This window comes from Protopterus annectens, chromosome 2.part1 (genome assembly GCF_019279795.1).
Source record: "Protopterus annectens isolate FY-2018-M chromosome 2.part1, PAN1.0, whole genome shotgun sequence".
Lineage (NCBI taxonomy): Eukaryota > Metazoa > Chordata > Ceratodontiformes > Protopteridae > Protopterus > Protopterus annectens.
In genome coordinates this window covers 1,317,216,589-1,317,235,810 of record NC_056729.1, presented here as the reverse complement: position 1 = coordinate 1,317,235,810, position 19,222 = coordinate 1,317,216,589, and positions in this window count along the sequence as shown.

Below are 19,222 nucleotides of genomic sequence, written 5' to 3'. Positions count from 1 at the left end.
TGGCAATGGGTAATATACTGGGAGAGTGAGGCCTCAAAATGGTGTATCCTACAAATATACACACTTACAAACAGTTACACCCACACATTTGCCTGGACTTAGATTATGTAGTCATTGGTATTATAGCATTATGCAGTTACTGCACGCATCATGAAGCTTATAGGGTGAAGAGTGTCCCAAGGTACCTATATAGTGAATAACATCACCATCCCTGTAAGGTATGGTAATGGTAGGTGTACTGGGTGAGAAGGGCATCAGTCTACTTTCACCCACATGTTTACACACTCACAAACACTTTTATACACACTAATGCACACACACACACACACACACACACATACACACACACACACACACACACACACACACACACACACACACACACACACACACACACACACACACACACACACACACACACACACACACATTTGCCTGAACTGAGATCCAAAGGTTTATAGCTTCACAGGTGTGTAATAAGTGAATGGCCATGGAGCCTTTACAAACCTAGCCCATGGGAATACCCTGGCATCGTGCCACCTGATGATAGTCCCCAGTGAGTCTAATGAGTATAGCCACTGGAATGATCCCTGAGGTGGGATTTTTATTCCCCATCCACTCATCCAGATTTCCCTTGAAGAGGGCCAGTGAGGTGCTCTGCTTCACATGTATGTGAAATCTATTCAATAGCGTGGGCAGTCTCTGGGTTGTGAACCTGTCCCTACAGCATGTTCTGTTGAATGTGGAAATGGGTTTGAGGTCTCTGTGACATGTGGTGTGGAAGGACTGGTTTCTCCAGGTGTAGCATTCCTGACAGAGCTGGGCCAGACATGGCTGTGTAAGTTAGACAGAGATCACCTCTAATTAGCCAATATGAGACAGACAGTATTTGGAGTTATTGGAGTCTGTCCATATAGGACAAGTGTTTAAGGTCTATGATCCTCTGTCTGAGGTATGTTTATAGCCTCTGTAGTTGCTGCACCTGTCTGATGGGGTACATGCCAAATGGGCCATTGTACTCACTGATTGGCCTAATGAGCGGAGAGTACAGGGAGGGAATGACCTCTTACTTCCTGGATGCAGCACCCTTACCAGGAAATGTGACACATAAAAGGACTTTCTGAACACAGTGGCACTGTGGTGGTCAACAGAGAGCTCACTGTCAACCTGTATTCCAAGTTCTCTTATAACAACATCAGTGTTCAGGGGACTACCATCAATGTAGTAATTTGTGGGAACCATGTTGCTCCCAAAGGGGATGGCGGCACATTTTCTGGCCTTGAGCTAAAGTCCAGGGTTCTGACACCAGTCATAGGTCTCAATATTGCCTTTGTGCAGGATGTCAACATCATGTGGGGAGGTAATATTAGCACCCACCTTGCAGTCATCTGCGACAATGTCAGCCAAACTCCCTTCATGTTGGGCTGGACTTCAGAGGTGTAGATCCTGAATGCAAGGGGACCCAGGATCAAATCCTGTGGGTCTTCACTTGTGACTCATCAGTGGTCTGACACAGAGTCTGCTCCTTTCACACTGTGGGTTCGATATGAGAGCAGGTTTGCAAGCCTCCTAGTGTTATTGGGGTTGATGCCTAGCTGAATGTGTTTGTCTATGATCCCTGAGTGGGGAATGGTATCCAAGGATTAGAAGGGCCACCTATCCTTTTATTTATTCCATACTGTTACATAATTATTGCACATGACAGAGAAATTATAGGGCTGCACTGTGTCTACAGCTACCTCTACAGTGAATGCCAACTGTGGGCCTTTTAAAGTGGACATTGGGAAATGTACTTTGTGGGCAACAGCAAAAAATTGCAAAACCCACCCCCACAATGGATATGGTTCTCACACAAATACACCCCCACCCCACACACTCACTCACACACACACACACACACACACACACACACACACACACACACACACACACACACACACACACACACACACACACACACACATGCCCATTTGCCTGGACTGAAATTGGAACCCTTACCTATCTAGTTACTACTACTGCAGTGTTATGCATTTATCACACACACCACAGAGCTTATAAGGTGGAGGCTGTCCCCAGATAATTCTAAAGTGAGGAACATCATCAGCCTTTGTAAAGTATGGCAATGGGTGATGTAATGGGTGAGAGAGGCCACAAAGCACTTTAAACTACACACACACAGACACACACACACACACACACACACACACACACACACACACACACACACACACACACACACACACACACACACACACACTTACTTTCCAGAACTGAGATTAGTACCCCTGCCTAACTAGTGATTTGTACTACAGTGTTACACAATTATCGCATGTGCCGCAGAGCTTATAGAGCTGATGACTGCCCAAAGGTACTTATAAGGTGACTGACATCAGCAGGACTGCTAAAGTAGGGCAATGGCAAGTGTACTGGGTTTGAATGGCTGAAAATCATTAACCTACAAACACATTCACTTTTGCCAGGACTAAGAATAGAACACCTATCTAACTAGTTATCTATACTAGAGAGTTACACAATTATCGTATGTGCCACAGAGCCTATAGAGCTGATGACTGCCCAAAGGTACTTCTAATGTGACTGACATCAGCAGGATTGCTAAAGTAGGGCAATGGCAAGTGTACTGGGTGTGAATGGGCTCAAAACCTTTAACCTACAGACACATGCACACAAACCTGCATACTTTTACATTTGCCATGACTGAGATTAAAACACCTACCTAAATAGTTATTTGTACTATAGTGTTATGCAGTTATCACACACACCACAGAGCTTAAAGGGCAGAGGCCATTCCAACAATTCTTCTACAGTGAATGACAAAAGCAGATCTTGAGTAGTAGGGCAATGGGAGGTGTACTGGGTGGAAATGGACTACAGGACTTATTCCTATACACCCCTCACACAATCATTGTTACATATGCTGGGACTGTGATTAAAATCCCTATCTATCAAGTTATTTGTCTGATAGTGTTATGCAGTTATCACACATGCTATGGAGCTTACAGGACTGAAGCCACTCCAAAGGTACTGCTACAGTGACTGACACTGGCAGATGTTGTAAAGTAGTGCAATGGGAAGTGTACTGGGTTGGTAAGGCATGATAGTACTTAGACCTGTAGACACACACACACACACACACACACACACACACACACACACACACACACACACACACACACACACACACACACAAAGTTAGGTGATGTGATATTCCAACCCCCACCTCAGTGCCATCAGACAATAAATCTCATCTTCATGATGACACATGCCAGTGTTTACAACTGGTATGCAACTGTCTGCAGCAGGACATCACTATGTACCATTCAGGATATCCCTGTGTATGCCTCACTGTCTGTGTGTGTCTCCCTGTCTCACTCTATTACTGTCTGTCCCTCTCCCCCATGTCTATTTGTGTGTATGCTTGACATGTTATAATGTGTTGCCCATATATATGTGTGTGTAACGCACACAACAGATGTAGATATACCACATATGTGCCACCTACAGCTGGCTGTGGGTGATCCTGTCTGATGGATGTTTGTGGAGACAATTAGGTTTACATAACTGTGTTTATGCAAAGACATTTGCACAATACAGAGATATATAGTCCGATATGGTTTCAGACATGGGCTTCACTTCTCTAAGTGTAGGAGAATGTTCAATATGACCTTCTATAGTAAGTGTGGGAATCCATTCCAGGGATAATTTCACTCCAGTGCAGGGTATTGTGTGCTACAGCAATACCTTGCAACCAGTTTGTGCAAGATATCTGGAGATAGGCTGCTAGTATGGGGAAACAATGTGCCAAATATAGGGGGTAGTGTAACTATTGCTGTTATCAATGTATGATTTGCTTGAGTGACAGGGTTAGTTTTAGCAGACATTTTCAGACATATGTAATGTTTGACACTGTACTGTATTGTGTTATTACCTACTGACAGATATAAGCAGATCATCACAGTTATTTACCAGAGAAATGCGATATGGATGATGCACAGACATATTATGAGGTAAAGGCTCAATCTGTCCAGTCGGGAGATGTGGCTACAGCCGATTGACTGATGAAGCTGTGTAAAAGGTCCAGCACCTTGGTGATATGCTGGCTGGGGATCTCCTGGTTGTGCAGTATTCTTCTTACCTGACAGATCATATCCTGGTGAGGCCATACCTGTCAGCTGTACAGATGCTCATAGATTATCCAGATGCATGCCTCATATATCTGGTCGGTTTCCGTTAACATTGTGGTTTTCTAGCACACTTGCTACAAATCAGTCAGGGTTGCAGTCAGGGAATACTGATAGAACATTATAGCTTCATGACATCCATGCTACTGCACACCCCCTCTGTTATTCTAGCAACTGTCTAACATTATGGGTCCCTATAGTTGGGCCTTTATCCCACCATTATGTATGGCTTTGTTTACATTTTTTCCTCTATGAAGCTGAGAGGTATGCTACTAGCATTTAGCGGCATGGCCTTATATTCGCATTATGTTGACTGTGTTATGTTGGTAGTATGGACCCCATGACATTCCCTACAAAGGCACTATGTGTGAGGCATGGGCCTTTGTCAGAGGCCTGTAGGCCATATGAGACTGCTGCAGGCCATCTGTAGCGAGGCAGTGTGTTCTGTCACTCATATGTTCCCAGGTTGCCAGCCCATGGACCCCCCTGGGGTGACAATGTTAAGTGACAGAATACACTGCTGTCCTACTAAGCACCATACCTCTCTACGTATGTGACCCAGACATCTAGACAGAGCCATGAGTAATTGGGTGACAAAGTAAATATACAGACCATTGTAACTATTGGCCTTACAAACCTGTAAGGGTGATACAATAACAGATTTTGCACTAGTATGCATTTTTCTATAGGGTATGAAGTCTGAGACACTACACTACATCAATATTTTCTGACTTTAGACTTTCGTGGTTTGCCAATGATTTGCAAGACAACCATTTCAGAATAAAGACACCACAGATATGATGCAAATCTGTGTACATTCTGCAAAAGGACTGTACAGTTTTGAGGTATGGTAGGCACTATGTAGGTTACTCCAACCAGTGTACTCTTCATATGTGTGGCCCCCTGTACATGACCTGTCCAGCTTCCCAGCAGTAATGGATATTGACATCTGGACAGTGTGTACAGCTCCTACCGTATGTATAGCTGACATGCAAAATAGTTGGCACTGCATTTCACAGAACATGGCCCTGTCTACCACAGTACTGTACCAAGGCCAGTAGGACACAACAGCCATGAGACATTGCTGGCCACATCCTGACTAGTATTCCCACAGATATGCATAGCTCATTGACCCCTGCAAATTGTGGACATGCAACAAGTTATCATATTGATTGGGACAGCCTTAGCAATGTGTGCTCTGCTGCTATTACCCTACAAACTTACATGTTACTGCATTTCTATGTGAATATGTTTGTGGGGGACACACTTGTCAACAGTACACATTTGCACAGACTGTGCTGATATTGGCATTACATTTTGGTTCCATTTAGCATAGTATTCTGCCCTTTCTTGGAGAATAAAGGCATATGACTAGAGACCACAGGTTAGATTGCAATACCATACAATTGAGTTTCAGGTTTCTTAACCTTCCGAGCGTCTTACTGCAACTGCAAGGCCTGCTGTGATATCACTGTGTAAGTCTGTAGAGGGATATTCCATCATTGTTGCCATTTGTGTGCCTTTGCCAGACATTCCTTTATTGTTTTCTATGGCTAACTTGTTGTGTGAGTCTGGGAGTGAGTATGGGATCCCCACAGTGACATCCATGCTTGTGACCTATAGCCTCCCATTAGTTGCCCCCCCCCCCACATATACTGTAGTGGGATTTGTCATCTTACATGATGCTGTAAAGTGTGGGGAAGCCAGTATTGTGTAGTCATTTCCTGGTGTCCCACAGTTGTCTGCTGCTATCCCAGTAGGCCACCCTATTCCCTTACATGCATGCAGCATTACCATAGATATCCTACCAAAACATACTAATCCATTCATTTATTGTTAAGAAGACTGACTTACCTTGTGCCAGTGGCAGTTGTGAGGATGGTGCTTGAAGGCTGCCTATGTTGGATGCACACAGTATACTGCCTATACATGGTAAGTTACAGGTGATGTGATGTGTGTGTGTCATTCATTTTACTGTGCGTGTGAGTCAGAGAGAGGTGTCAGTCCCTGGGTCCCTACAGTGTCAGTGTGTGTGCTATGCATTGCCTCATTGCCAAGGCCTGGGCATACTGGGCACGCTTACATCTGCCTATAGGAGCAGGCTCAGTGGCTTCTTCTTCTGAGTCCCTCTGTGCCTGTGGGGATCTTGGCAACAGTGGGGTGCTGTGTGACCCCTCCCTGTGCTGTTCCTGGTGCAGCTGTTTCCACAGGATCATATTGTGTAGCATGTCACATACTATGAGCATGTGTGCACATGTGGCTGGAGATTACTGCAAGGCTCCACCAGATATGTTAAGGCAGCGGAACCATGACTTGAGCATCCCAAACACACACTCTATTATGATCCTGGTTTGTGAGTGCTCCTCATTATGGCGTTCTTGTGTGGGTATGTGTGGATTTCTGATGGGTGTCATCGTCCACAGCTCCAGTGCATAGCCATCATCCCCCACCAGATGGCCATATGGGATGTCCCTACTGGCAAATGACTGGTACAGCTGTGATGAATTCCAGATGTGAAAGTCGTGATAACTTCCAGGGCTGCCAGCACACACATTCATGATAATGCCCTGGGCATTGCATGTGACCTGGCAGTTGATGGAGGGTAAACCTTTGTTGTTTATGTAGAATCTACCCTGTTCACTGGGTGGTACTTTGATGTGGATGTCCATGCAGTCTATCACACCTAGTACTTCTGGGTATTTTGTTACATGGTGGAAGAGATGCATATTGCTGGTCCTCTCCTCATGGGTGTTGGGGAAGTAAATGTGCTCACCACATCCAGGAACTGGTGGAGTACCCTGAATGCGGATGCCTGTGACACCCCCATGATGTCCCTAGTAGGTCTTTGGAAAGTACCTGTAGCTAGTATTCTTAAGGCTACCCATACCTTGGTATCCACTGAGATGAGTTCCCCTCTGTTGGCTCTGGGTCTGAGTTGAGGCTAGCATAGCTCAATGATTTGCTGAAGTACATCTCTGTCCACCCTGTAGCACTCTACTTTTTCCAGATCATGTAGCCCCTGGTAAGTTACCCTGGGTCTGAACACTTCTCCTCCTCCTCGGTCTGTGGCTGTTGTCAGCATTATCCTCCTCACCACCCTCAGCCTCTAGCACATACTAATGGATCAAAGCAATGGCAGTCCTTAACATTTTTTTGGATAAAATCCCCCTGCATGTGCACACCAATTTTGCAGACATTGTGGGAAAAAACAGACTGTAAGGTGTTTCCATAGTTTATACTGTTGTGCTGCAAATGCTGCCTGTATGATTGGCTGACTATGATGCATTCCACCTGCTAGCTATGTTATTTTTACTGGAGTGCTCTTATTCTGCTATTTTCCTTTTTTTTTCTTTTTTTCCCCCTTCTCATTTCCGCCCCTTTTAAGCCCCGAGTTATGCTGCGCGAATCCGGTGCCCAAATGCAAACAGTCCTGCTATTTCCATTTTTTTTAGACCCGGTGAGCACCATGCAAACATGTTTAGCTAATGTAAACACTGATAAATGGCCATCCCTGGATGCGAACATGCTCTTCATTTCATGGAATAAGTCAATACAACCTCAGACACACACCCTTGCTTAGCTGTGCTTAGATAAGCTTATCTGGGAGCCGTGGATCTCCAATGTGCTTACACCAAGCATGACACACACCCTTTTCATCTCTAATGCTCCTCCTTATAGCACCAACATGGTTAGGTACAGTATGGCACTTAGAATATTTTTGTGATTCAGTAAATTTCCCTCATTAGCATACCCCACTGCCTTAATTCCTAGTTACTACACTACACCATAGCCTTTCCCCTTAACAACCACTGTTCACTGGTATTGTTTTGATTCTGCATGCCAAACAGTATAATGGCAAAATGCAGATTTCAATTAAAATTGCCTTTTCAACATTTTTTTTGTTTTCGACACAATCCCATTTGCGTGCCGCTGCACTATGCTTAAACGGCCGAGATCGACCAAAAAAATAAACTTTTATTTTTATAAAATTGAAACCCTTTTCCATGCCAAGGGCCATATATTTGGCCATTGACATGCCTAAAGATTATAATACATGTTTTTATTTGAGCTGTCATGTCTCCATTTTGATTTTTGCAGAAATGTATTTGGCTAGTAGCCGAATACATTTCTACAGGTAATACTATTCCTGCACGGATGCCTGCCGGCTTCCTGAATCGCTAATTCACCTCATTTGCATGTTTTTCACCAGCAAATAAGGTAATTAGCATTATTCAGTGGTGCAAGAATAGTGCTGCCCAACTCGTGCATGTCCCCAGGCTTGTTTACTGGATCGTTCGGTGACCATATTCCATGCAGGAACGGCTGCACTATTCTTACACTCCATGTAAGCTTTATTGAATCCCGGGGACTATCTAAGAGGGCTGTCAGTTCCCTGATAACAGTCAGAGAATCCTTGCAGATGACATTATTTCTACCGACATGAATAAAATAGATCAGTACTTCTTTACATTAAGGCATTCCAAGGCTTGTCTCATATCTTCTATTTTTGCTCCTGGCAAGCATAACATTTTTTGATGTTCATTATCCTGTTTGCAAATATAACTATCAGTTCCTCTAATAACTGAATCTCCAATTACAAGAATATGTTTTCTAACCACCTCTGAAGAATCTTCAGCTTCTAATACAGTAATATCTGCTCTATTAATTGTTACAAAGGATAGATCTTCATCACCATTAGTCTTATTAATTCCACTGTTTTCATTGTGTTAAATTCTCATCCAGCTGACATTTTAAATCCATAGCTTGAGACATGTAGTCAACATGTGTCTTTCTCTTCCTTTTTTTTACAATAATGTGTTTCAATCCTTCTATGTTCAGTTTTGATTTCTTCCTTTTAACCTGCCCATTGTCTCTTTTTTCTACATTCTCTCTTGGAAAAATGATGCCTTTTTCTGTAGACTAAAGGTTTTCTGATAGAAAAATATTATCATTTCCTGTAACCTGTGTGTTACATAACAGAACAGTGTCATTTTTAGTATGTATTCTCTTTACTTTACAGATATTAATCAGTTTCTTTCTCTTCCTTGTTATTTGTTGTGAAAGTCTTGATTTTTTTCTTTTTTTGTTTCTTTCCAAACAAACCAGATCTTCAGATTGGTGAATACTTGCATCCATAATTCCAGAGTTGTCAGGGGCATTATATTGATTCCATGTTTGCACCATTTGCTAGTGGACATATAGCAGATATTTACATGATTAACTGAATGTCATCTTTGTCATCCAGCATTGATTGCTACATTACACATTTCTTTGTTTGCCATTCTTGCATGCACAAGTATGCCTCTGTATGCATACCTGTGTCACTTATGGCATTTTAATACGGTACTGCGTATGCCCTCCCTCAGGACTGAATGCATTTCTGTGTGTTTTCTTCCATTTTCAGTCCACATGCTGACATGTAGTTCTCAGCTGTGCCTTCCAAATCACACTGATTCCTCATATATATATATATATATATATATATATATATATATATATATATACATATATATATGTGTGTGTGTATGTATATATATATATATATATATATATATATATATATATATATATATATATATATATATATATATATATATATATATATGGTTCCCTATCAGAAGCCTGAAACACTATAAGCCTGAAAATCAAAATACTGAAAACTAAAGCCTGAAAATTCAAAATCCCGAAAGCCCAAAATCCTGAAACTCAAAATCCTGAAAACACAAAATGGACATACTGACGTCATTGTGGCTTTGCTATTGTTAGCCCTGTGGTGTTAGGTCATGCGTTGGGTTCAGGTAAGTGTGCGGTTGGTTTTATGTTAGGGTTAGGGGTGGTTTAAGTGAGTTAGGGTTAGGGCGCAGGTTAAGCATGTATGCAATAGTGACAAATATTGGGGTTAGGGACGGTTTAAGTGAGTTAGGGTTAGGGCGCGAGTCAGGTGAGTGTGCGATAGTGACGGACCTTAGGGTTAGGGTTAGGGTCAGGGTCAGTTGATAGATATTAGTGTCTTTATAGTGACATATTAGCATTATTTGTGTTTTCAGGATTTTGAGTTTCAGGATTTTGGGTTTTCGGGATTTTGAATTTTCAGGCTTTAGTTTTCAGGATTTTGATTTTCAGGCTTATAGTGTTTCAGGCTTCTGATAGGGAACCATATATATATATATATATATACATATATATATATATATATATATATATATATATATATATATATATATATATATATATATATTTATATACCTATGTTGCTATATCCCCAGCAATGACACATGTTCCATGTCTGTTATGTAGTCACCTTCATTGATACTGTGCATGTTTGCACATATTAGTACTTGAACCTGAAACATTTTGCAGCAGCAACCTGTGCATTGCAGAGTTGCCTTCTGTGTAACATTCCATATCAGGCATGGGATGTAAAGCTTGCATGTGCTTATTTTCTTTTTGGCTAGTAATTTGAATATTTGTAATTACTCATGCTACTGTAAAAATATTACTCTGCTGTAAAACACTGTTACACATAGGTTCATAGGTTTATACGTTCATAGGTGTGTACTAGGCTAATGGCCCTGGAGCCTTTATAAGCCTAGCCCAAAGGATTCCATGGCATTGTGCCACCTGATATTAGTTCCCAGTGCCCCTGTCAAGCAAGGCCACTGAAGCAATCCCCAGGGTGAATTTACTATTTCGCAACCACTCATGAAGATTTATCTTGAAGAGGGTCAGTGAGGTGCTCTGCTTGATGTGTAAGGGAAGTCGATTCCAGAGCATGGGTAGTCTCTGGGTTATAAACCTGCCCTACAGCATGTTCTGTCGATTGTGGTAATGAGGTAGAGGTCTCTGGAGTATGTGGCATGGAGGGATTGGGATTTCTTTAGATGTAGCATATCTAATAGCCCCGGGTCTGACATGGCTTTGTAGGTCAAGCCGAGATCGCCTCTAAGTAGGCAATATGAGACAGACAATAGCTGGAGTTTTTTGATTCTATACATATAGTGTATGTGTTTAAGGCCTAGGATCCTATTAGTGAGGTATTTTTGTGGTCTTTCCAGTTGTTGCATGTGTCTAGTGAGGTACACGCCAAATGGGACATTGTACTCAATAATAGGTCTAATGAGGGAAGAGTAGAGAGAGACAATGACCTCTTTCTTCCTAGATGCAAAACCATTTGTAATGAGATGTGCTACATAGAAGGATTTTCAGACCACAGTGGCAATGTGATTGTCAAAGGAGAGGTTGCTATCAACTTGTGTTCCCAGATCTCTTATAACACCTTCGGTGTTCAGTGGACTACCGTCAATGTGGTAATTGATGGGTACCAGGTTTTATCCCAAAGGGAATGATGATGCATTTTTTTTTTGGCATTGAGCTTAATGCCATGGTTCTGACACCAGTCATTGGTCTCAGTGAGGCCTTTCTGTAGAATGTCTACATCATTTGTAGAGCTAATAATGGCTCCCAGTTTGCAATTGTCTGTGAACTTGGTCAGCCAGAGTCCCTTTGTGTTGGTCTGGACTTCAGAGAAGTAGATGCCAAACAGGAGAGGACCCAGGACCAATCCATATGGGATTCCACTTGTGACTGGTTAGCAGTCTTATTTGGAGTCCGCTACTTTCACAGTGTGGGTTCTATCAGTGAGCCAGTTTGCAACTCACCTTGTAACATAGGGGTTGATACCTAGTTTATTGAATCTATCAATGACTCCTGAGTGAGGAATGGTATCAAAGGCCTTGGCTAGATCAAGGTAGGCTGAATGAACTGCCTTGCCTTCATCCCCAGCTCTGGTGACAGACTTGAAGAAGTCTACCAGGTTGAGCAGGCATGATCTAACCTTCACAAATCCAAACTGCATGGGTTCCAGAGTTTGGAGATTCTCTATGTCCCTATTTATAAGTCCATGATGATGTGCTCCATAGCTTTACATATCAGACTCATCAGGCTAATGGGGCAGTAGTTCCCAGGGTCCGTAGTTGCTCACCCTTTGTGGAGTGGGATGACTTTAGCAGTGCACCATTTGGTGGGGACAAAGCCTGAAGTGAGGCTGTGATTCAACAGAGCATACAGTTGTGGTGCCAGTTCACTTTGTAATTCATGTAGAACACAGCCAGGGATATTGTCAGGTCCCATGGAGGCTGTATTCTTGGGCTTGGACAGTGTGGTTTTAACCTGTGCAGCAATAATATTGGGTACTTGGCATTCCTCTGGTATTGTGATTGGCCCTTTAGGGCGTGAGAGAGGAGTAAAGTTGGCAATGAATCTGTCAGCCGGTATATTGACAACGTCTGTTGGCTCAGTATAGGAGTTACCATTGAGTAGTAGTTCAGAGCAGATCTGAGTATTGTCATGTAGATTTTTGACATAACTATAGAAGGCCATGTGGTTGCCTTTAGTATCTGGTGCAATTTTGTTTTCGTAGCTAGCTTTAGAGGATTTGATGAGGGATCTCAGCTTTTTCTTGAATCTAACAAGGGAGTTTTTCCAGTCTTGGGACTTCACATTTTTCTGCAACAGTTTCTTCCTTCTGTTGTGGAGTTTGTTTATGGCAGGCGACCACCAGATTGAGCTTCCTTTTTTTGTAGGAGAGCGTCTTGGTTCTGTTGGGTATGGCCCGTTCCATGCATTTGTATATGCATTCATACAGTGCATTGTTGTATGATTCAGCTGTCCTGCACCTATTCACCATTTGCATGGGTGTTGTGAAGTTAGCCACCTCTGTTTTTAAAAGCCCAAAGTTAGCTTTGGAGAAATTTTTCACAGTGGTTACCTTTGCGGGGATTGTGGGTAGGGTGTGGATATCCACGGTGGCTAGCTTGACTATTGGTGTATATCAGCGGTCGCCCATATTAGTAATAAACAGGTCAAGGATGTTGCTACTGCTAGTGGGGGTAAGAATGAGCTGGTCCGTCATGCAATGCTAAGTGTGATGCATTGATTTTTAGTGTACAGTCCCTGTTTTAGGATACATTTGTGCTTATATATTCCCATACATTTCATGGGCCTAGATTTCCTGTGTTGGTGGCTGTTTTATGAATAAAGTTCCATGCTATGTATCTGTATGATTATATCCTACTTGTGCAATGACACATTCTGTTGTCTACACCTTCTAAATCCCAGACATTTGCCAGCGAGACTTCCTGCATTGATGTTTCATCTGAATGTTCTGTATATGCTCTTACTGGTATACCTTATGCTTCTGTTATGTATGATGTTCACTGTTGATAGTTAATGGTTTCTTTCTATTAGTCATGCATTGTGCTGATGTTGTGAGGTAACACATGAACATTAGTGCGTAGTCTGTGTACATTTGTATGTGTGTGTACAGATATGTAATTATTATGCATCTGAGGTTCTTGGAGTAGGATGCTGATACCTGTGGTTGATAAGCCACCATGTTTTGCTGTTATCATGTTATGAAGCATGGCACACACTGTAACCATCTGTGATGCCTTTTCTGCTGTGCATTGCGTTGCACCCCCAGATGTGTCCAGATGTCTGAATCTTGCTTTCAGCACACCAAACACATGCCTGAAGGTGTTTCATATCACTGTGTGTGCTCTGTTGTATGCATGCTCAGCAGCAGTTGATGGGGCTCTGTGTGGCATCATTAGCAAAGGCTCCAGTGGATAACTACAATCACCTGTTTGTGGGAGGGAGGTAACATGTATTTTGTATACAAACACAGTCCAAGTACTTAGCCAGTTCTTTATTCACGATCTGGTACCTCGGCCTTTCGCCTTCAAAGGATCACAAAAAGTGTATGCTAACAAAAGTATATATACACATTTATAATTGTATGATTGATTCTAATTTACAAAGCATCTGCAATTAATTAACTAAACAGCCACATTATTTTAAAGTAATGTTCACAGTAAACCACACAATAAATTTCACAATGAATTTTAAAAGTAAAAACAGTCAGTACAAAAAAGTGTCATTAATTAATTAAATAGCTTCCTTGAATTCTTCCAAAACTGATAGTTCCTTTCAAAATAATAAATCGGGTCGAGGAAGGAATGGTAGAAAGGGAAGAAACCGTTTCAAGGAATGAAAATGTGAGTGTGTCTGATGAACGGACTTTATGTTTAATTAATCTTTCTAAGTTGGATATTAATGATGATATGAGATCAGTGTTACTAAAAGGTAGCAAATTTGTGCCCACGCATTTTCCTTCTCTTGGGGATTTGTATATGGAGCTGAAAATGTTTGTCAGAAAGTTGTATTTAAAAGTATATTTTTTGAATTACACTGTTAACACTGTGAATAGTTCATTTAATGAGAATAACATCGAATGTGGTGATGATGATGATTATTTGTTAAATTTATCTATATATGACTATGAAAATGCTGATTTCTGTTTTGAAGATGAAAATGTGGTCGATGTGGATGAAAATAATGAAAATATTGAAAACTTTTACACAGGTTATGGGAAATTGGTATTACCTTATTTAGCTTCAAATAATAAATTTACACCCAATATTAAGGTTCCTGTTATTGCCACATTTTTTAAGATTATATTTAAAGAAATGACCTTATTAATGAGCAAATTCCATAAGAATCAGAAACAATATAATCTGAATAAAAGTGAATGGAAGGCCTTAAAAAACATGATAAACATTAAAAAAGAATTTATCTTTAAGTGTGCAGATAAAGGTGGCAATTGGGTCATTACAGATAAATCTTTTTACTGTGAAATGGTAAATGATTTACTTAAGAATGAGGCTGAATATAAATGTTTAGTCAAGGATCCTGTAACAGAATTCAACATTGAGCTATTGAACATACTGGAAAGAGGGGAACGTCTTGGCTTTTTTAGCCATAGTGATGTGTGCAAATTATATGTTAAAAACCCACTGACACCTATTTTTTATGTCCTACCTAAAGTGCATAAATGTCTAGAAAAACCTCCAGGTAGGCCAATAGTGTCAGGAATAGGTTCCTTTTTAAGTAATGTTAATCTTTTTTGGATTTTCATCTGAAAAAATAGTTAGGTAAAGTGATAGCACATATCTCTAACACTCAAGAATTAATAAATGAACTTTCCCATGTTAAATGGTGAGATGATTATTACTGGGTGACGATTGATGTGAAATCCCAATACACTAATATTAATAAAAGGTGGGGGTTGGAAGCGGTTATTGAGATGCTAGGTGATGGGCCTAGAACTATGTTCTTGATTCAACTACTAGAATTTTGTCTTACTCATAATTATTTTTCCTTTAATAATAAATTTTTCCTGCAATTACAAGGAACGGCTATGGGGGGGCTGCATTTGCACCCTCATATGCCATTATGTACATGGGTTACTTTGAAAGACAATATATTTACCCAAGTTCTTTTTACAAAAAGAATGTTATAACTTATAAACGTTATATTGATGATCTTTTTTTGATATGCAGGGGTGATATTCTTGAATTTTTTGAATTTTTTGAAACCTTAAATAAAAATAATCATGGTTTGACCTTTTCTTTTGAATATAGTAGGGAAAAGATTAATTTCCTAGATATAACATTATATCATCATGAGGACTATATTGGATATAGACCATTTAGGAAAGATACCTCAGTTAACATGTTCTTACATGCTGAGAGCATGCATCCTGGACACTTAGTGCGTTCACTACCTTTAGGTGAATTTAAAAGGATTTTTGACCACACTAGTGATGAAAATGAGAGGTATAGGGAATTAAATAATGTTGAACTGAGGCTAATTAATAGAGGCTACAATATAGATCATTTATTAATGAGTAAAAATAAAATATTGGGGCTTAATAATTGTGAGTATCGAAAATTTGAAAATAGTTTGGTTAATTTTGATTATGAAGTATCTGAGAATATTACTAGTAGTATGGAGGAAGAAAAATTATTTTATGTTTCCAAATTTTCCCCTCTATCGGATGAAGTAGTAAAGTTGGTGAGGAAGTATTGGCATTTAATTAGTGAAGATGAAAATATAGGTCACTTATTTCCTAAACATGTAACTTTTTCTTATAAGGGGGAAGAATTTAAAGGAGCTATTAAATTATAACTTCTTGAAAGGAGATGAAAGATCAGATCTCCCAGTAGGTACATATTCTTGTGGTCACTGTAGCATCTGTGCGAAGGCCATTAATCTAGATAGGATTAATGGTATCCCATTTTCCCCTAGATTTTACTTCAACTGTAGGTCAGTGGGAGTAGTGTATATACTAGGTTGCTTATGTAATAATGTATGGTACATAGGGCAGACCAAAAGGATGGTTCGGGTTCGTATCCTGGAACATTTAAGGGATATTAAAAATCATAATGAAACTAGCCCTGTGGCTAAACACTTTTTTGACAATCATGGTGGTTGCATAAATAGTTTAAAGTTTTGTATTTTGGGTAAGTCCTTTTGTTTTGAAAATGGGGGTCTATTTATTCAAAAATTACTTGAATTAGAAACCAAAATGATTTTAAAATATAATACTTTGAAACCTGGTGGACTTAATTTGGAATTGAACATTTAAATTGTTAGAATTAATATGAATATTATTATTTAAGTTATAGACGATAGTATGTATTTATTCATCTAGCTATTTAATTAATTAATGACACTTTTTTGTATTGGCTGTTTTTACTTTTAAAATTCATTGTGAAATTTATTGTGTGATTTACTGTGAATGTTACTTTAAAATAATGTGGCTGTTTAGTTAATTAATTGCAGATGCTTTGTAAATTAGAATAAATCATACAATTATAAATGTTTATATATACTTTTGTTAGCATACACTTTTTGTGATCCTTTGAAGGTGAAAGGCCGAGGTACCAGATCGTGAATAAAGAACTGGCTAAGTACTTGGACTGTGTTTGTATATTGCTGTTCCTCTAGTGTTTGTAGTAACATGTATTTTGTCCTTATGCTTAATGTTTACATGCCTGCATTCTGCTTACATCAGAGCTGTGGTCCTGTGGTCAGAGTAATAGCCCCTCAGGTATTTCACCATGTTGAAAAGCATCCTTTAGATCGCTTTCACTCTAAATTGCAGTATCATGCACACTACAAGGGTTTATTGCCATGGTGTTTATAATGAGGCCTTTTAATGAACACACCACCTGAAACTGAGTGATGGCCACCCCTTTTTATTGAGGTAACATTCAGCATCAGGTACAGCTGGGATTTTATTTGGGATGTGGATGCAGTCCATTGCACTGAGGACACAGGGGGAAGTTGGCTATGACATAGAACTGTTACATGGCAGTTCTGCACTCCATGACTGTTGTTGGGAAGTGGATATAATCATCCGCAATGGTGCAAATTGCTTCCAGAAAATGCAAGATGATGCAACTGGCAGCTACCTAGGACACTCCTACAGCATCTCCCATATGCCACTGAAATATCAAAGAGGCCAGTATACATAGACTCAGACCCACATTTGTTTTTATCAGAATCGGGTCACTCCGCAGATTATGAGTATACATGTGGGGGCACACGTCCTACATACATCCTGCACCAGCTCTCTGATAAATGTGTATCTATCTATCTATCTATCTATCTATCTATCTATCTATCTATCTATCTATCTATTATTTCCTGGTCAGAGAGCTGGCTTAACTATAGCCTGGTTCAACAGCTAGCTGAATGACTTCTAGGATGCATTTGCAGATTGTCTTCTATAGAACCCCCAACATGCTGTAGTACATTAAATGCCAATTGCATTTTTTTTTTTTTTTTAGTAAGGTTGTGCAGATTCTAAGATTCCACATGATTCCTTATACATCTGTGAAATATAGTAGCATTAAGGTAAAGCATTTATGGCCTGCACTGAGTGCTTTCATAAAGTTGTTGGCAAAGTACTTTGTCATATTTAAGTTGTTTTGGGCACACCCTTTATATTTTGTAATCTGGTAGGCATATGCAGAGTCAGTAATTAGTCTGTGCTGTGAAATATAGTAGCATTAAGATAAAGCATGTATGGCCTTGACTGAGTGCTTTCATAAAGTCGATGTCAAAGTACTTTGTCATATTTAAGATGTGTTGGGCACACCCGTTGTATTCCTGTGCTAAATAGATAATTACATTTTTATTGTTTTAGTGTACTTTATGGAATCACATCTGTCGCTGGTGTGCTAACATCTTCCTTTGGCATGCTGCCCTGTCCACAACTTTTTTTTTGGATTCCTGCTCTATGTGTTCGATTCATAGATACTATGAAGTTCACCTCAACAGTGAAGCTCGAGAAGTGAATCCTTACATCCATGCTTACTAAACATAATGAAGGGTTACAACTGGAGACCTGATCATAATTATATATAGTGTATGGTGGAGCTTTATCTGTTCCATGTACTACTGGCTATTACAAAAAAAAAATACAAAGCTCTGCACTGGCTTTGAAAGCTGATAAAGCCCTTAGTGAACACTGGCAGTATGGCGAGACCTGATATTAACTGTGCTTAAAAAGATGCTTAACAATTGTTTTCCTGATCCTGGAGTTAATCATGGCACTACATGTGGTGCATATGCATTAGTTTCTAAAGTGCGTCAACCTTCAGTAATTCTATATGAGAAGAAAATAAATGGTAAGGGCATAGGAATTATGTGTTAGGTAATATTTCCTGTGTTGAAGCAGGAGCATTTGGCTTGGATGAAAAAGGTAATTTTTGAGATTCTTTCTGAATTTAGAGTAAATGTTGATATCCTTTAAGTTGATGGAAAGAGCCTGCAAAGAGTAAGACCCTGGGAGGAGAATGCATGTGAAGTGCTGCAGACACGGTTTTGTGCTGTAATGAGACTTGGTGTGGCTTGTGAGTTGTATCTCAGGTTGTTTGTAGATTTTTAATTAAAGTTTAGTTGCAAGGCATTAAATGTTTGGAAATGGAGTAGTTTGTAGAGTCAGAATCCTAACAGTAGGTGGACTTTGTTTCATGGGATATCCACTGGCTTTATTAAGAGTGATACGGTGATGTTCATGGAGAGATGAGTTTGTAATGAATCAGCAGATGCTGTCAGTGATTGTCTGGAGTGGTGGATGCAAAAATGGGTAGGCCATATTCTAGCTGCCAGTT